The following is a 20,477-nucleotide window of genomic DNA, read 5'->3' on the forward strand; positions in this document are numbered from 1 at the left end:
CTTTCATTTGAATATGCTTTCGTTCTGCACTTCACAGATGCTTTTCATAGTTCGGAGCCACTAAACAAAAAATAAACCTTTTGTTTTCATTTTAAATGTTTCGTCAGACGGCAACCGATAACATCCTGGTATACATATAAGAAACAATAGCAAGCACCACTGCACAATCAGCTACAGCCAAGGTACATATGTAAATGCCTTTTCAGATGTTCAGTTTGGACTGCAATAAGCAAGTTCTATTTTCCGACTATTTGCACGATTTAAACGACTTTCCAATGCATTTGGCTTAAAGAAGTTTAAAATCAGTGGCCGAAATGCTGCATTTGTTTCAAAGTAGTTTATTTCCAACTACTTTTACAATTGGTCAATTTAGGAGATTGTCTGCTTTATTCCCACAGGGTATGTATGTATATATGCACTATTTATGTAGATATTTTCCCATGGTTTACTCATGAATGGTCGCATTACTCTGCTTGCTTGTTTACACACTTGTANCATTCTTTCTTTTCCTGTTGACGTTTTTCCATTCATGTTAGAAACTTAAAAAAAAATTATTCTATTTTATATTTGAAGTAACGCCGTGGGGCAAGACTCCAGATAGCGTTTGACAATGGCAATCTACATACATAAAATATACTTGCATATGTATCTACATATAAATATGTATATTGCCGACAGTGGCAATGCAATTCATGATTGCAATGATTGCGAACGCAATAAATTTAATTTATTCCGAATAACTTGAACGTGGGAATTCATGTTGCTAATTTCAATTATTTAAAATATTGCATTTATCAGATGGTGTGCGCGATTGTCTGCAATGGCAGATATTTCACCGCGCAATCGAAGTCAAGTTGACTACCACATAAATAAGAGAATAATTGGAGCGGATAGATTTTGGCCCCCTCGGTCGGCGATTTTTCTTTCGCGGCGACTATCCAACCTATAATTAATTTTCAGTCTCTGATGCCAAATCACCATGGCACCACAAAACGGTCGCAAAAATTTTGTCTGTGGTGTTCCTTAAGCGACAGGTCTTTGCCAATAAGCCACAATCAACCGATGTCCTTAAAGCCAACATAATCCAATCCATCGCTCAAACTGATTAAAAAATGGATCGCTTTTGAGTTGAGCGAAGCCGTGCCGCACATTTAAACGATGTTATATTCCATACTTTATGGCATTCGTGGGCCTTTCCAAAAAAAAAAGTAATAATACCTCACACACAGCTTCTTTATTCCATTCTATTGAAAACTTTTTAGTTAAAAATCAAAATTATGTACATAATTTTTTTCACTTAAAGGATGACTAGTCGCTAAAGGACTTTGGTAGATGTGAAACCACCTTGAAATTATAATTCCGTCACTTATTCAACTTCTAGGATTTTAGCATCTACTAAAATTTAACTCAATAATTAGTGCTCTATTTGAAGCCAGATTTATATAATTATCTACTTTTAATGAAATGTTTAGTTAATTGCAAAGGACGGTATGAAAGTTAATCACTGGAGCGCTACGCTCCACGCCTATTAAACTCCTGGAAACTGTTATTGTAAACACACACGATTTGATATACTAGAAAACTTTGAAAACCTGTATACCGACGGTTCAAAACTGAACCCAACAGCGGGAAGTAGTTTACACTCGAAAGATTTACCTCTAAAACTTTACTCGCGACTGCCACATCATTGCGGCATATTTCAAGCTGAACTTAGGCCCTAAGAAGGTTGCCGCCAGCTGGCTGATCAGCTTAGAACTGGTTTTGCAGGCAGCAACTAGACAGACAAGCCGACATTAAACCTCTAGAAATCTTTGTATTGTCATCAGAAACCGTTAATGAAATACATGAATTCTCAAAACGAACTAGCAACTAAAAACACAATTTCGGTACTTTGGGTGCTGGAATGAAACTCTACTTAAGAGGCGGTTTACTCCTAGCTCTTAAAACCTTTGGCTCGAATTGCGGCATTAGTGATCGAATGATTATTCGTTTCGAATCGAATCGGATAAAATTACAGATGGGGGGATAAACCTAATACAGCTAATTTCGATTCAAATTAAGCTCGATATCAAAAGCCGCGATTCGGGCAATCGCTTTTCACAAATTTCCTCGAGTTGGCAAAATAAAGATGAGCTCACAACTTTACTGGTAGATGTACCCCCTTTTTAGCTATATTTTATTTGGTACCATTTTCATAAACAAAGGCTAAAAATTTATCAATATTTTCCGGAAAGTGAGATCACGGCATCCGTGTTCGATCAGTTTAAATTGTGTTGGAGGGAAAACAGCTGTAATTTTATTTCATTGGTACCAATCGAGTTTCATTCAATCCCGGGCCACGAATTTGTGAAGTTGGAACGCTCGCAAGTTCGGTTGGTATGCTTCATTTACAAGTTATAAAGTCAAATGAACTCTTGATACACCACTTCGAATATTAAGGCAACATAATTAGAGAATTCAAAAGATGAGTTAAGCGCCGTAATTTCGTAAAGCCTTAAAATTTGTCCACGTGAAACATTGATTAAAATAATTGTAAGGGACTTGTAACTGCATGCAAATGTTTTTAAATAGATAGAAAATATATAGTTAGCCCTTATCATATACTGCGATTCCCTTTAATACATTTTAATGGTAATATTACGCAGACAAATTTGAAGAATAATATTTCACGACGCTTAACACGTTTTACGAAACGCCTGATGATATTGAGCGGTAGAAAATGCGAGTTAAACATTTGTTTTTATGAATTTACAGCAAATTAAATTTTCATACCTTTTCTCATAAGAACTTTTAAAGAAGCAGTTAACGTCTCGAAATTTTTCGAGAACTTTTATTTTGTTTTTAGTCTTAAATTTTCTTTTTAAAAATTCGTTAAAATAAAAAATGAATTGCCGCTTATTCTCTTATCAAAAAAAGGTCTGCCTTTATCTTTTAACCTTAAATAAAAATAAAAATTTCTCGCTCAAATTAATATAAGTCTATACTAGGTGCGACCCCGACTTGAAACAACTTTTTATTCGTAAAACATTTTCCTTTGACATTAGCAGCACATAAACTTGTTCTGTATAACTTTTAAAACTTCAAAAGAACTTTCAAAACGGCTTAGTAAGTAAGTCACACACAAATTGACATTTTACATTCATATTAAAAACAAGTACCCTCTTTTTTTAACCAAATCACTTTCGGCCACCCTGAATTCGAGGTCTGGCCTATTTAATTGCTGTTCATTATACTCTCCACTAACGCCTGTCGCTTATTTACTACCAAACGACCTACTTTTAACAACTAATTAGTAATTATGGATAAGAATAATGGCTATAAACAAATACGTACGAGTACTTATGTATGTATGTATATACATATGTAAATGTATAAGTGCTTTCTACATAAAATGTTTGACAAATATATTAAAAGTGAAGACCATTTATGCTGTCCCAGGCACGAGTACGAAAAGTTTGCTCTAAAAATCACTAGTAATAGCGTATCCATATACTTATGTATTTGAGCTTGTCGATACCCTGCCGGGAAATTTGGCACTATTAAAATAAATTTTCACTAAGAAAGATAAAAACCTTTTGCGACTCTTTATTCGGCGGGTGGTATAGGCATTTCTCTTTTTGACAGCCAAGTGCTTGAAATTCATTACAGATAGAAAACTTAATAATTAGAAAAAAGTGAAGAGGCCCCTAAGTTTATTACTGCAGTTAATAGAAGATGCCTCAATTTTAAAGTAGTTTATTTTTGAAAGCTTCGATTTCGTCTCTGTTAACACAGATCATAAACTGTCTGCACTCTTTCTCTACTCAAATCGCCTCAGCCAATATGTGGATATAAATCTTCTAGAAGCCAAGCGACAATCAGGGTCTTAGACTCACTAACGGTGAGCTGAAAATCAATCGAGGGATGCGCCGGTTTATTTCCTAATTAAACTTATTTGTATGAGAACAAAACCACTGTCATGTCGTAGGAAGCTGCATGCCCGAACAGAGGGCTAGAAAGGATATCTACAAATTGTCCCCATCGAGCAAAAAAAATGTGTGGGAATACTTTTGACTGTTCCCTTTCCTGTCAGGTTTTTGGGAGACTTTATTTGATTTAAATTTATGCAGGGTGATGAAAATAACATCTGATACACACTAACCCGACTGTAGGTAAAATGATGAGGTCGAAGCTAAGATTTAAACATTTTATGAATAGCTCTTAGGAGCTTTCTAGGACATACGCCAGATGTTCGCGATATTTCGTTATTGGCATGCAGCGTTTAGAAACGTCCTTTCACAACATAATTACACCAGGCACGGCTGTGATAACCTAGGTTTACATAACCTAATTTAACTAGATAGGCATTTCTGTTAATCGCAATCAACCAAGATTTGAAAGCTCAGCTCTGATCGTTTTGAATATTTAATCGAAGTTCATATGTAGAATTTATTTAACGTATGGATTACCCTGCAGGGTTGACACAAAGAGTGTAGGCATGGCTTGCTGATAGCTGTCAGAAGTATTGGTGTGCATGCAAATTCAAACGTACCGCTGCGACTTTCGAAAAGCCCCACGCAAGCATGCGAGTACATATGTGTATATGTATGTACATATGTACTTACGTGGATAGTAGGTGGCCACTGAATGACTGTGGTTGTTTAGGTAGTTGGGGCTACCAAACTAAGTTAAACGATTTTCCACGTGTGAGCAGTTATTGGCGTTGCTGCTGCTGCTACTGCTATTACTGTTGTTGCCTTTATTGACATGGCCGAGTTGACATGGAATGCTTTGCAACGGTTTGGTGTGGGTACATGGAATGGCTATGCAGCAAAAGTAATGGTTTGTTAGGTAGGCTACTACATTTGGCTTAGCTAGGTTGGCATGTAAATAGACCATCAAACGGCTTTTGTTTGCATATATGCTTGCTTCCATTTTCGCGGTATTCGGACATTGAATAGGTTGTGCTTAGCGCCATCATCCACAGTACAATCACAGGGCAGTCAGCATGCCAACCTTTGTAGAAGAAGAGCGAGTAGCGACGTGGGTTAAACGAAATTACAATTTGTATGACCTACTGAAGGTGTGGTTAGCTGATTCGATCAGAAAACAATTTGAGCTCAAAAGCGGGAAACTTAGTATAAGGAGCAGCTGAGTAAGAAAACAAGTAGGAGAACCTACTGTCCACTTAGTAGTTGAGTGGCGCCACCAACATAACACAATTGTAGATGACATAAGTTGCTTGCAAATGTTCATAGCTGCTGGGCTTATAACAATACAACTGTTGAAATAGTCGTAAGTGCCATTAAAAGTACTAATAAAGATAGTTCTTTTGAAATTTCTCAGTAAGATTCTGCTTGAAAACATTTTATGCTATCCAACAGCAAAGAAAATTTTGCATTAAGATAACAAATAAAAAATTAACGTTGCGCATTTTATTTGCAATATTGTCAATAGGTAATAACAATAAGCTCGTAGCATTAAATGCGACTATTGAAGGGTTTAATGACATACATAGATGCATAGGTACGTATACATCGCCAGCTCGTGTGCACATACATTACATACATATATAGCTCAAGGCAGACAAGGAAATTTTTGCTGGTGAAAATGGGCGTGGCCACGACTTCAGAGTGCTGGAGACAGCAGGGAAAAACGTGACTTGCATAATTTTCTACAATTAGCGTGGTCGTGTTTTGGCACTTTGTTTGCGATCTGTTGACTAACGCCTTGGACTTCGCTTTAGGGCCAAATAAGTATGTGCAAGTTTAGATTGTTTTTGCAATTTTCTTTTTACAAAAATGTAATCATTTGTGTAGGATGAGATAACTCATAGACTCCTCAAATTTGTTCCCACATACATATACATATACGTATATAAATAACAGAATCCCCTGATAGGCACACATTCAGTTACACCCGTATTCAGCTTTTTAAGCTACCGATTTTTAATCCCTATCAACAAATATTCCGCGCAAGAAGATTTCAAAGCATAATATAGACTTTAATACATATGGGCGAATCCGAGAAATAGTCAACGAAAATCTGAAAAATACATGCAATTCAAATTCTCGCGTTTTTGTGTCGAAAATGGCATAGTACAACATATTGATGGTTCAAATTTCTTTTTACACTTATTTGAGAAAACTGATTTGCCCCTTTTACTTCTTGAAACAAAGCTCCAAATAACCTTGGTTTTAAGCACTATATCTTTTAATAAAATACAACAATATCGCTTTAAAAAATCAATGTTTTCAACGGCAAAAAGAGTAACGTCCCAAACGCACGTACACAATTGTTTTAAAGTTAATTCAACCTTCATTATTTCTTCTTAAAAGTATTTTTTTAGGTGTTGTTCTCCATATATTACAATTTGCGCAAATCGGTTGACGTTGATGGTCATATCAAAATCACTTCCTTTTTCAGTAACGTCCGAACACAAACTCCAAAGGAAAATACACAGACATTAATTCAATTTCAAATTTCCATTATTTTGTTCTCATAAGTACTGCTGTATACCTTATACCACAAGAATTTTAACTTATAATTGTTTTCGGCAAGAAAGTCAAAAGAAGCGTCCGAACGTAACGTCCGCAACGCTTGGATTTGCCCATATATGGAAATGCACAGAGTAATTAAAACTTTCTGTGTTCGCCGCGGGTTTATATCAGTGCCGATCAAAGGCTTTTACTCTCTGCGCTTCCATCTAAAGTGTATAATTTGTTGCACCGTGAGGAATGTTTTGGCCGTGAATGCTTTATATCGGTGATGGGCACCGCATATGGATGTGCACAGATTAAACAGCCATCTTTAGTCGTCGTTGACATAGGAACGTTCATATATCCATCCACCCGTCTAAGGCTAAAAACTTAGTGGAGCAGCCAGCAAAGAGCATAGAGAAAAGCCTCGTTTTCAAACGCATATGTTCCAATGGGAGAGCGCATGGTGACGAGCAAAGCCCTGTTAAAGTTTGAAATTTTTTCATAAAATATCCACACTAACCGACCAATTCTGGGGTTTCTTGATACATTTTTTGTAAAGAAATTTTATCAAGATGTTTATCAAGTAAAAGCTCCCTTCGCATTCTGTGTCAATATTGATAAAACAAAAAGCTCTACGATTTCCACATGAGTGGAACTGTTTTCATTGTCACGTATGAAAAATATGAATTTAAAAGCAAAAAAAGCTTTTGACTGCCGTAGCCGAGTAGGTAAAGATGTCGACTTGAATTCCGTGTGTTGCAGGTTAAAATGCTGGCACATGGAGTATTTCATTGTTAGAAACAAATTTATTAATATACAAAATTTATACATTTCACATGAAACTTCCACTTGTCAATAGCATTTTCCATCTTGATAATTTATCAAGAAAAGAGCTTATAATTTCTGTGCTAGAATACCAATTCTTGATAAATAATAAAAAATTTACAAGTTATAGGCTGCGTTTCTTTATATATTCCGGATAATCTCATTTCACAGCCGGAATAAACAGAATGCGTTTGAAATATACGTCAACATATCATCAGGAACGTTCTAAAGAATAAATAAACAAAAAAGTGTATTCCAAACGTTCAGAATGAATAAACAAATGCAGCCATAAAGATTTTCAACTTATCAAGTGCCCAGAATCGGGCTGTAGATATCACGATACAAATATTTAAAGGTAAAACCGCTTGCCCAATTTGTCTTCTTTATAAAATTAAAAATTTGAGAGCAACTCAAATGCCAAATAAAAGTAGAATAAAAAACAAATAGATGAAAATAAACAAATTTTCTTTTATTTGAGACTGAAAATGAGAATGTATTTGTGAAATTGAAAATTTGAAAACATTTTTGTTATGTTAGGAAGCTTCAAAAAAGTTCAGGCTGCTTCTCACATAATTATATGAATTTCGGAAATCAAATTTTAAACTCGTAATAAGTGACTCCGTGAGCTCTTAGCTATCAAGTTTCATCACATTCCACAATTATTTAGAAAAAGTCGTCCGCCATATTGGATCCGCCATTTTGAGTTTTGAAAATTGAATACCAGTTTCGAAATCGGCGACGACGAATGTCCATGGATACCAAGTTTCATAGCATTCAATATATTTTTTTTTTAAATCGTCCGCCATATTTGATCCGCAATTTTTTTTATTTATTTATTTATTTTTTAGTGAAAAAAATCCTAACACAACAAGGGTAAACCTTATAATTATTAGTTCTAGTCACGACAGATTACAATTTCCAATATAAAATTTGCTTAGATATTTTAGATTACAAGTATTACCAAAAGGACACAATCAAGTAAAAACATACAAGAAAAACAAGAAAAGTACTTACGAATTAACATTATCTGACTTAGCGCTAATATACCTCCGAAGTTCGAATTTTGAAAATTTAATATATATTTCGAAATCAGTGATAACGAAAACCCCTAAATACCAACTTGAATTGAAATCTGTTACTACGTTTATACGCACAGAATAATCGACTTAATTGAAAGCGCATTGACACCGTACATATTTCGCTCTAGTGTTTATACTTACAGCTTTATATCGGCATCAAAGTAACCGTCTTCAAAAGCAAACAAAATAAGCTATTTTCATTTGACATTTTATAAGTTAACATAATGGAAAGTGATAAAAATCTAGTTTTATTCGGCATTATAAAATCGTGGCAAAGAAAAAGAACGATTATTATTAATCAGCTGTTAAATACTGATGCGATTATTTGGAATTTGAGCGGAACAGCTGATCTCCAATTCGCTTTGAGTGAGAGCGGTGTTTATACACTCTTTCTAACTGTCTGGAGAAATAAACTACCGATTTGAAATGGAGTGTGAGCCAAAACACTTCGCTCTTTCAAAGCGAATTGAAATTCAGTTTATACATATGTTTTGAATCGCGGCGAAATGAATTAAAGCGACTTATGCATGTGTATAAACGTAGTATGTCAAATACGTATTGAGTAAACATTTTTGTCGTCCTATATTCTCGATTCGTCGCTATGTGCGCCGCTTTAAAGCTTTGAACTTACATACATATATGTACTTCTATGGTAAAAATGAATACATATTTTGTTCTAGTAAGATACTGGTAATCGATACAGAAATAAAATATTTACACTACATATAAGAATAATATTACGTTCAAATTGGCCCCATTTAACTTGTTAAATGAAAAAGAGCTTTTTGGAAAACACAATCGTCCACATTGAACATTTGAGTTAACTTTGGCGGTTGTTTGATTACCAATAAAAATTTGAAAAAAAAAAAACAAAATCAAGTTTTTGTGTTTCAATTTGTTTTGTGCGAGTGTCTGCTTCATGATATTAACGCATACGGATAACTTACAGACTTAAAAATGTTAAGTTCGTATGCACTATTTATCTCTGCGTACGATGAGACCTCATGGGAAATAACTAATTACCGCCTGGGCCTCTTTTTTGGCGGGCAGAAATGCATACAATTTTGATATTTTTTGATAATTTAAAATTTTTAATATTTTTAAGAATATAAATTTTTTGAACGTTGGCGTGTCAATAAAAGCTTTTGGGTATTTCTGATTGGCCGGAGTAGAAAGCTTTCTGATACAACTCTGCGCTGAACTGGTTTTCAAACGAGTTAAATAATTTAACTGGTGCAATTTTGAAACAAAAATTGCATGCGATTTAACTTGTTTAAGAACATGTTTTGTTCATTTAACTGGTTCAAGCCCATTTAACATGTTTAGCTCGTAAATTTGAACGTAGTATAAGTAGCGTTTTTTTTTGTATTTTTCGGATTATGACACTATTGAAGTAAGAGTATGAGCAATGTTAAATTTTTTTGAATACATTTTTACACAGAAATACTGCAGTTTTTGCTGCGTACTGTAAGCTAAATCTAAATGTTTCCCATTTTATTAGCAAAGCATGCAATTGGCGACCTTGGCATTATATAAAATTTATGTTACGCCAAAATAATCAATGTCAACAAATTAGACTCGCATTTTTTTATTGTCTGTCAATGGGACTTCATTTAACTCCGTGCTTCAGCATAAATTACCATTTATGAAAATATTTACACAAAGCACTGCCGTTATAGTACTTAACTCTTCATTTACAGTATTAGGGTAAATTGCCAAAATATCATGCTGCATAAAAACAACAACTAATACAAAGTCACTAACGCACTTATTGTCACTTTTTTGCAGTCCATTTAGCATAGCAATTTGAAATGATTCACATCAATCAAGAGACACGCCATGGAACTACACAATTGGCCAGTCATTCAACTAAGTAGCCAAGTGGCCTTTACGTGATTTTCTTTTTTGTTTACTAGTGCTTTTGAAAGAAATATACATATGTACATACATACATACATACATACCAGTATTAAAGTATGTGTGTATGCGCAAATAGAGTCGTCAACAGAAGACTTTTGACAACTTTTTAACTCGGGTGGCACGGCACGTAGCGTGATTTTAGTATTTTTTTTTTGTTTTATTAATTTTTTATGCTTAAAGCAACAATGAGTATAATAAATGTGATAGCATGCGGCCTCGGTACTTTAAAGTACTTTAAAAATATGATATTAAAAATATACCAAAAGAAAGTGTAATGAAAGTAAAACCCCAAAATGGCATTGAGACGTGTGAAAAGAAAGCGCTTGAGCCCTTGCTGGGTAACAGATAATCTTCTTGTAGAAAAGCAACAAATAAATAACAGCATGCACGTTAATAAATCAGCACGAATTTGGTGAGTCAAATGAAAGCCGGATTTGAAGAGAATCTTTCGTAGTTTTTGCACTCGTAGATGTGTATGTGTACTAGGGTGGTAAAAACAAGCTAAGTCGAAATTTTAATCCTGTTACCTCCTGGGATTGTTTATATCGAAAAAAAATTTAACCCGTTTTTTATTTTGAAATCAAAAAATATTTAAAGGTCGCTCAAAGCGTTAAAAGTTTTCCATGTATTTATATATTTCTCGATCCGAAAACATTGGGCCGTATGCATAAAAAACAAGCTATTGCTTTTACTTAAAATTTCATACCTCTCACTTTAATTTGTTTGAAAAATCGAGTAAAAGGTCTGAAATTTTAAGTAAAAGCAATTGCTTAGGTTTTATGTTTGCGGCCCATTGTTTCCCTTCAGGAGACTTATATAACAATACTAATACCAAATTGTTTATTTTACCATTTTCTATTATTAACTATTTTTTATAGGACAACTTAAAACCCCAGAAAATTAGTTGGGGGGACCCGTAAAAAATCGCCAGTATAAAAAAATGGTAAAATTAACAATTTGGTATTACTATTCTCCTGAAGAGAAACAAAGTTTCCGGATTGAAAAATTTTGAATTTCAAGAATTCTTAACCCTTTCTACGAAAACTTGGTTTTCCCCTATATAAAATACATACATACATACTGAGCGAACTCTAAATATTTTTTGAAAACAGGCATACAACTTTTTTGGGATAACACAATCCTAGTGGGTGAGAGCATTAAAATTCCGACTTTACTTTTTCGCATGCATTTTTGGACCACACTAATGTATATATGCAGCACACCTTGAAGAATTCACGGTTAGTCATTATACTAAATAGTACCAAAACCTCGCCCTCATACATAATTTTTTAGTTTTTATTTTTAATTTTGAAGCAAAAGCTGAGGGAGTGTTTAAGCCTCGAAATCGCAAAAAAAAACTGTGTTGGTTTTGAAGGTGGAGTTGCATTTGCTAAAGCAAACAAAAAATATAAAGCACACACAAAAATTTTAATACTTATTTTAGTCGAAAGATGTAATACTTAAGTTATTTAAAGCAAAGCAACAAATATTGTGTAGCAGATTGAAAGTGTGTCAGTGGTTCAAGTTTGAAGAGTGGCTAGTTTTTAAAACTTTTTTTATATGCAAATGTTCGATATTTCAATGTCTCCCATAAACAAACCTTTTACTTTTTTTGTTTTTACTTTCAGCTTTTTCTTTTTAGCGTTGTCTAGCTGCTCATCAAAATTTCAATGGCTATATGTATCTATGATGTTTGCATCACGATTGGCAGCTCCATAACAATTGCAATAGATTCGTACATAAATGTGTCGGTATATACTTATCTACATATGGATAGATGGATATCAATGGTACATTTGCATAGACCATGCATTGAAAAGCATCCAAAATAATAAAAATGTTAATCAGCATCAGAGCTTGAGTTCATTGACTTTGCACAGCGACTGTTTTCGGCAGACTCACATAATTAATACGGCGTGAATGGAAATTTAATCAAATATAAACGATTTCAATAAATTAGCTTGTTTTAATACAATAACGATAATATTCACGTGTTTTGACTTGATCAAAACTAATCAAAGACGATGGACAGCAGAAGATAAATGCACGGGATTGTCTTCTATTTGGCTTGGGAAAAAATAAAGTTTTCTTTTCAAAGCCATGCGAAGGTTAAAGCTAAATAGCATTTAATTTTATTTTGTTTTCGAAAAATTCGATGCTGAATCTAAGAATACTGTTTTGTTTGAGCTTCTTGGGATATGTCAAGAACAATAGGTACTATCTGGTCTGTGAGCGCACATGTGGTCTATTCCACTATGTGGAATGAGCCCGAACTACAGACTCATGAACATTTATTTTCATTCAATGGTGTTAACAGTTTTGCCAAATTGGCTCATGACCCCACGCAAAATTTTCAAATCATAAAAAGTAGGGTTTTTTCACTAAATTATTATTTGAAAGTACAATAAAACCATTTCGATGACATTTGTGGATTTTGAGCACAATTTTGTTATTTTTTTTTTACTAAAGGAATCTTATTTCAACTTTTAGCCATTTATTTGACTAACAATTGGAATCAGGAAATAATGGCTATGCTTTATGAACTTAGAAAAGCGAGAAAAAATAAATAATAAAAAAAAAAAACATTTTGTGAGAAAATTTTTTCTAAAAAATACAGCCTTTTTTTTTAATTAAGTATGTGGAACAATCGTTCGTCTAAAGTTGATACAACATTTTTTCGGTAAAAAAAAGTTACAAAATATTGCTCACAATCCACAAATGTGATCGAAATAGTTTGCAAAGAGTTTTATTGTATTCTGGTATATATTTTCTTAACAGATCCTCTAGTTTTTGTAGAAAATTCAACGAAATATTTGGACTTTCCGACGTTAATTTAGTGAAAACCTGTAACTTTTTAGGCAAAGTTTTTATTTGAAAATTTTTTATCGCATCATAAGCCGATTCGGCAAAATGGTTAACACCATTGAATTCAGCGTACCCAAATTATCTAGAAGTAACATATTTCCCGTCTGTCGGATTTTTCAACTAAAACAGTGTTACCGCAATTTGCATCAAAACTAACTCCAACAATATTTTCCTTATTTGTGGCTACGCCCCCATGGAGGAAAAGGACGATGAGACCAATACACTATTAAATACCCGCCTTGAAGAAGCCTATGAGCTCCGTGAGGCAAAAATTGTGCTTGCCGACTTCGATATCAGGGTCTGCACAGAAATCGTATTTGATCCAAAAGTCGAAGAATTTAGCCTTAAAGAGAATACCTTCGATGTTGCCGCTGAACGGAACATGGTAGTTAGTCGAATGAAAAATCAAATTGTTTACCTTATAGACAGTAGATGAAAAATGCCAAGTAGATATCAAAGCAACGATTCAAGTACAAAATTATGTAGTTCGTATCGAAACAAAAGTATCGAGTATACTCAGTAACTTTCATTTATATGGCTCGGTAAAAAGGAAGAAATCGAACAAGTAGGAGACTTTGGGGGCTTGCGATAGAACTATTCTAGGCACGATCTAAATATGTGCTTCTTCGGGTGGGCGACGGGTATTGAAAAAAAAAATTATAATTAACTGCGCGAGCTTTATAACGACCTGGGCATATTTAAGCCTGTAAAAAAACAACGATAGGGCTGGCGTGTACATGTCGCAGGCATAAGTAATTAAGCTCCGGTGAAAAAATCCTTCTACTCGGCATCCGTCAGTAGAGGTGGACAACGAAAGCAAGGGCACCGCTGAAAGCCATGGAAGGACTAGTTGCAGAAAGCTTGTCCGTCAGCGAGGCGATTTGCGAATTTTTGGTCTCGGTCCAATCCGACCAACCCTTGTAGTGCAATATAAGAAGAAGATTCACTTCATTTGAACAGTTTTGCCTTTCTACGCATTAATTACTCTGCGTTGAGAACTGCTCCACCTAAAACAAGATTTGTTAAGATCACAACTATAAAAGCACCTATAAAAAGTAATTGAAAATCACAATCATTTAAACGGTCATCAATTTCACTGACATGGTGAACTAAGTGTAGAAATCAATTCGTGAGAGATTCAACAAGCAATAATCAATGCCAATAAAATGTGTAAATGGAAACCAAATTGAAGATTGATGACTAATTCAACACTCAGAGATGCATGGAACGATTGAAAAGTTTGCCAGACGAGCAAGCAGACGAGCATTGGAGTCTGCATGTTTTTGCAGTTTGTTAGTCAGCCAGTCGAACAGTGAAATGTTTAATCATGAAGACATATACATACACTATGTATGTATGTATATTAGGGTAGTCCGAACAAATTAAAGACGAAATTTGTATGCTCTCACCTCGAGGATTGTTCTATATTATTTAGGTAAAAAACTATGTTTCGTAAAAATGGTTTAGAATACATGAAAATAAAAATTTTTAAATCGGAAAACCCTGTTTCTTCCAAGGAGACTTCGAAGAATAATACCCAATTGTTCGTTCAACAATTTTTAGATTTAATTATCTTTTATTAATTCTTTAAATTGGTTCAATTTCTCTAGAAGACGACCAGGCAATTCCGGTACCGGCTCCAAAGAATCTGAAGTATCCAATTTAGCTCTGTTTCCATATTGTCAAAGCTTTATACTCATATGTACATCCTATTCTTGAGTCATTTAATCTCAGCAGCATGATTTTGTATTCCGATTGTTTACAATTGTGGCAAAAAACTAGGTTTTGAATAAAGAAAAAAGAAATTACTTAATTGTGAATGTGCACGTGTGCAACATTATGGGCATGTGTTTATTAATTTTTGTTGTTTTTTCTCAAGTTGTTTGTTGTTTCTTACTATTGATGATGTAATGCCTAATAGATCTGAAGTGCTGTGAAATTGCTTTTGATCATCGATAGTCGTTTGTTTGTGATTGCTGTCAGCTAAATTGATGAATTTTTGGTACACCAATGAGCTGCGAATGAATGAGCAAATCAAAATATCAATGGCATAATTTAATTAGCTTTTTAAAGAAAACTAGCTTATAAAAAATCTTTCTTCAAATCTAGGCGTTTCGCAATCAGCCCTGTTAACTGTTGAAGTATTACTCAGATTTAAAGCCTCACACACACGTAAAGAGCTGATAGCCATGCTTAATGTGACCAACTATTTCATAGCTCAAAGAAGAACAGGTTAGATTGGGTTAAAGTTAACGCCGCAAGCCGATTATGAAATTTCGAATGCGGTTAATTTCGATCCCTGAGAGCTCAGTGTTTGTTCAGAAGTGCGTGCCGAAATGCTTCCATCTTAGCCTCACGAAGGTTGGACAGTCTAAAAGAAAATGGGGAGATGATTCCACTTCATCTTCCTCTTGTCCGCTGATACAAAAGGTCCGGTCGAAATTCCTAGTCTGTAGGTAACGTGTTTTAAAGTGCCCAATAAAAACATTTGCTGCAGTAAAGAAACGTATTATTTTCCTTTTTTATGTCACGAAAGGACCCGGTTTCCCTTAGCCTAATAGCAGTGCGTGCGCCGTAACCTTGAGCCAGATCAAAACGGGTGTATAGAAATCGTCTCTTAAAAAAAAGTTCTACGTCATCTACATAGGTGATCACCTGACAGCCCACTTTTTCCAGTTCCTCTAGAAGGTCGTTTACAACTGCAATCCAGAGCAGAGGAGAGAGAACATCACCTTGTGGATTGCTCCCATTGACTGTGCACTGAGTGCAGACGCTCCCCCACTCCGCCGCGACAGTTCTGTCACGAAATAAGCTTACTAGGTTGGTTTCAACCCCTAGATTATGAATATACTTGACTCTTGCCTCTGAAGTGACATTGTTGAAAGCCCCATCGATATCGACGAAGGCCCCTACTGCATAATCTTCATGCGTGAATGCTTCCTCTGACCACTTTACCAATGTGTGCATTGCGGTATTCACGGACCTTTTCTTGCAATAAGCATATTGAGCTCTTGAACGACAGTCACGGGGAATCGCGTTTATGTACAGGTCTATCAGTCTGTAGCGTTTTTAGCAGACGCGTGTTTAGCAAAAACGGAGAGACTGATAGGCCTAAAATCCCTATGGGAAACATGAGATCTTTTTCCGGTCTTCGAAATGAACGCAACACTGACTACCTAGCCTTGGGGATGTACCCGGTCCTCACGCAGTTCGCATAAATAGGATCCAACCAATTGCACGACACCTTCAGAGCCCTTTGCAGCTGCTCAGGTATGCCATCGGTCTCCGGCGACTTTAATGATTTGAACGAATTTATCATCCATGCCATGTCACGATCGTCCAGAAGATCGGAGAAGTACAGGACCTGGGGGGAGATTCTGTAACCAGTTAGCGACAATTTTCGAATCGCTATCGTACTTTTTGACGCAAAAGCATTTATATCATGCGTCAAAAAATGCGATAGCGATCCGACAATTGTCGCTAACCGGTAACAGAATCTCCCTCCTGAAGTACAAAATATCGCAAAGAAGTACATTTGACTGTACTTCGAAGTACGAAGTACAAGAGCGAAAAAAGAAGTACTGTACTTCCGAAAGAAGTACGCTTGGTCACATTAGCCATGCTGAGAGATGAACTCTTCAACGAGCATATAAGCACGCCTTTAAGCACGCATATTAAATAGGAATCTCTTGATGTATGCATTCATGAGCTGTTTTTATTCTATCAGCTTTCAGATTAGCTCACCTCTCGGCTCAGCAAAAAGCTCTGCGAAGGCCTAACTCATTAGTCAGAACTCTGATATAAACTAATATTAACCCATTCTGATTTCTTAGCGATAGACGTCGTTAGTCGTCATCTTACAAACGGTTATGAAATCTCATATTGTCTGTTGGCATCGGTTCTACAAACCTCAACAAACTCATGAGGAATATTAAAGTCTAAACTTAGCATAAAATTATGGATGTACAGGCATTTTTGCAAGAGAAAGGGGAATTGAGATTGTTAGATAGAATCTATTGTTCTGAAAAGAATGATATTCCAATAAGGCATCACCTCTCAACGTAGTAAATAGGTTGCTATAAGCTATGGATACACGGTTTTATTTAATTTTTTTAAGTAAAAAGACGCCACTGCTCAAAATCATATTATGCCATATATTTAAATCTTATTTCCTGGCAGCTGCGAATTCACACTGACAACACCGATCACTCCGTGGCTAGACTTGCACCACCATCCTAGGGATATGTGAACGGGAGGCAGAAGTTGTAAGAAAGCACTGGTGAGCTTCTACACGGAGGATCGAAGCTTGGCGAAAGGATTGGCGGAGGCATATTTTGCATGAAGTTTTATATCAACCTAGAATTTAGTCCACCATAGCTGTGCGAGTGTAGTACGTGTTTAGGCGCTAGGTGTTAGAAGTCCGAAGAAGACGACCTGGCCCCCCTAGACGACTGGGGGTGGCGGATGTGATATAAGTACTAGGACCATTCGTACTTTATTTCAATGGATGCTGCCTTTTGACTTTATTTTTCTAAAAATATATTTTTTCCTTTATTCAATACTTGCCCTTTGAAAGTACTTTTTTGATAGGATGTCAGTCATTAATGAATTTTATATACTACAGGCTCGTAGACATAATTTAAGAGCAGATAACGCAAACAAGTTGGAAAACTTATCTTTGTCATTTACCTTGTCGAGGCGATAAAGCTAATTTTGTTCTACGGGTAATACTTCGCCCTAGGGATTCCCCATAGGTTAGGTTAAGTTATGTTGACTGCCAATGTAGAGGGAATGTAGAGAGTCAAACTCCAGCTAGAAGGTTTACTGTGATATCACTTGCGTGGCCGGATGTGTACCACATCTACTTTCCCATGTTTTTACCCTTACACAGCGGAAAAGACTGTGAATACTGAATGATTTTTAGTCCGCTAATCAATCGTTTAAGGGATGCTTTAATCACGTGGTCTTATTTAGGACAAACCAGGGCTGTGGCAGAGAAAGCAGTCGATGCTCTTTACCTCGTTCCTGCAACTACTGGAGAAGTCATTAGAGAGGAGACCTTAACGTTCTTTTTGTTTCGTTGACCACTTATTTGTGGCTTTCTTGTAAATTAAAAAAAACAGACCCCATATTTCTTTTGAAGATTGTTTGCTTCACGGCATTTGGGTCAGAATCGAAGCCCTACAGATTAGTTCCCTTCAGTGCCAGCTCGGTCACCATACTGTTTGCGGGAATATTTCTGTGCCCGGGAACCCAGACTACATTTTCTGGGCATTGCGTATTCAAATAGCTTAGAACCATTTTTCCTTGAATTCCTACCTCGGAAGAGGTAATGCTGTACTGTAGATATTAAATGGAAGCCTAGTTTTTAGAGTAGACGGTAATAGAGAGAAGGTCCGACAGAGCTGCTGAAGCTTTGCTGGGTTTGAAGGGAAATACCCTCGTGATAATCATCCTTTCCATTTTGCTTTTGGGTGTGTTTTGAACAGCGTTCGTCCCCATACTGTAGCTCCGATGAAAATGTTGGGCCTTAAGTCAGCTGTGACAGCTAATGCACTATAGCTACAAACCCTAACTTTTGCATGTTTTTTTTTAGTATTATTGTTCCGGTAAAGGTAACAAAGTATGAATATATTTATACATTATGAAAATTTGTACTAAATTTTTGTTTCTAAAATATGATCAGCGTAAACATAAACCACGAGTATTCGGCTCAAAGGACCGTGACTAACTCGGTGCGAGGAGTTGGCAGTTTGTATGCATATACAAGTACAAATATTTATTCGATTAAAAAATAGTGGGTAGGCACTGTGGCTAATGGTAACCACCAGTTACCACCTCTGCATGGTTGGAAGTGATGCAGAGTCCGCAATAAACTCCGGACTAGTTGTCGTGAGGATGCGAAAAGCTAGGCTCAATAACTTTATGAAATTTTTCAGATGCAGATGTGCACATATCTACACCGTTTATGCTGGTTTATCGAGGAAGCAGTATCTTTTAGACCCCTACATTTGTGTAACAAGATCTAGACCGGTGATTCCCAAAGGGGTTCACGGGAAACTACGTTGTCGTGAAAAATATGGGTGTTCACGAGTTGTAGTTAGGGGTCCACGAAAATGTATCTGGCTTTGATAGTAAAGAATAAAAATTTTGCATTGGCCTTACCTACTAATTGAGGATTTTTGACAGGCTATATTTATTTGGAAAATGGTCGTATTGAGACATTAAAAAATCATTTTGAAGCTGCAACGTTCTACTTTTTAAATTTTGTGTCTAAAAAGATCTAGGAGCTACGCTTATCATGTAATCCTGTCAGATAACGCGAAAAAAAAACTTTTGCAAACATTTTTTTTTTTTTTTGGTACACGGGCTTGAAAAAAATGTTTCAGTTAGGCCGACATAAGGATCAGATAGCCTCTATATTTATCTTCATTTTCCTTTTTTTAAAACCTCTATTAATTTTTTTGAGTAGAGTATTTAATGACAGAGATCGCAAAAATTCCTCACTGAGGGACAGTGTTGTCACTTTAGAAACCAAATTAGTGGTAGATTATTAATAAAAACAGTGGTAGATTTGTAGTAACGTAAAAATTTGCCCAAAAAAATATATCAGACCATGAGTTGTAATCAAATGTAGATAATCTGGGTTCTTAGTTTTGTTCTATCGCACTATTTTTCGTGATTTTCAGTTTTATTGCATATCATAAAAGATATCGTATTTCTAATTTTGCTAAAAATTTCTTATGTGTTGTTCCCTGTGGAAATACTGGTGGTAAGCAACTTCACAGGCGTATTCTCAGGCGATGTCGGATCTGTAATATAATCGCCTCATGTAAGTGCAGATTATCCTTCACGCACGCAATAGAAATTTTGAAACGGCAGCACATTCAGCTCTTCAACTAACAATATTCACAATGAATTTTCTTGACATTTAAATTCATATTGAGGGGGAAATTGACTGTTCAACTCTTATGAAAAAAAAATGTTTCAAATTAGCTTAATAATTTTATTTCAGAAAAACAGTGGTAGTTTTTTAAGATATGTGGTAGTTGTGGTAGATGTGAAAAAAGACCCAAAATGTGGTAGATCTACCACAATTGAGGTAAAGTGGCAACACTGCTGAGGAATAAAGCCTTCATCTTCTCCTCACTGCAGTTAATTCAAACGCAATCAATTTTGATTTCCCCTTTTGTGAGTCAACAAAAGAAGGAGCGTTATTTAGCTAAATTTATCTTTAGTATAACTCAGTTAAAATGAGAAAATATAAATGATCAAGACATTGATAAATCGGTCCAAAGGATGCACTTGCTTATTACATTAAGATTCT

At 35.5% G+C, this 20,477-nt stretch overlaps 1 protein-coding gene across 2 annotated transcripts in view; it reads right to left on the reverse strand.

The window, feature by feature from the left end:
* LOC108362880 (putative mediator of RNA polymerase II transcription subunit 26) overlaps window positions 1–20,477 on the reverse strand; it is a 134,839-nt gene that overhangs the window by 78,869 nt on the left and 35,493 nt on the right. The window lies entirely within an intron of this gene.

Source organism: Rhagoletis zephyria, unplaced genomic scaffold, assembly GCF_001687245.7.
Source record: "Rhagoletis zephyria isolate East Lansing unplaced genomic scaffold, Rhagoletis_zephyria_1.1 Rzeph_scaffold_01134, whole genome shotgun sequence".
Lineage (NCBI taxonomy): Eukaryota > Metazoa > Arthropoda > Insecta > Diptera > Tephritidae > Rhagoletis > Rhagoletis zephyria.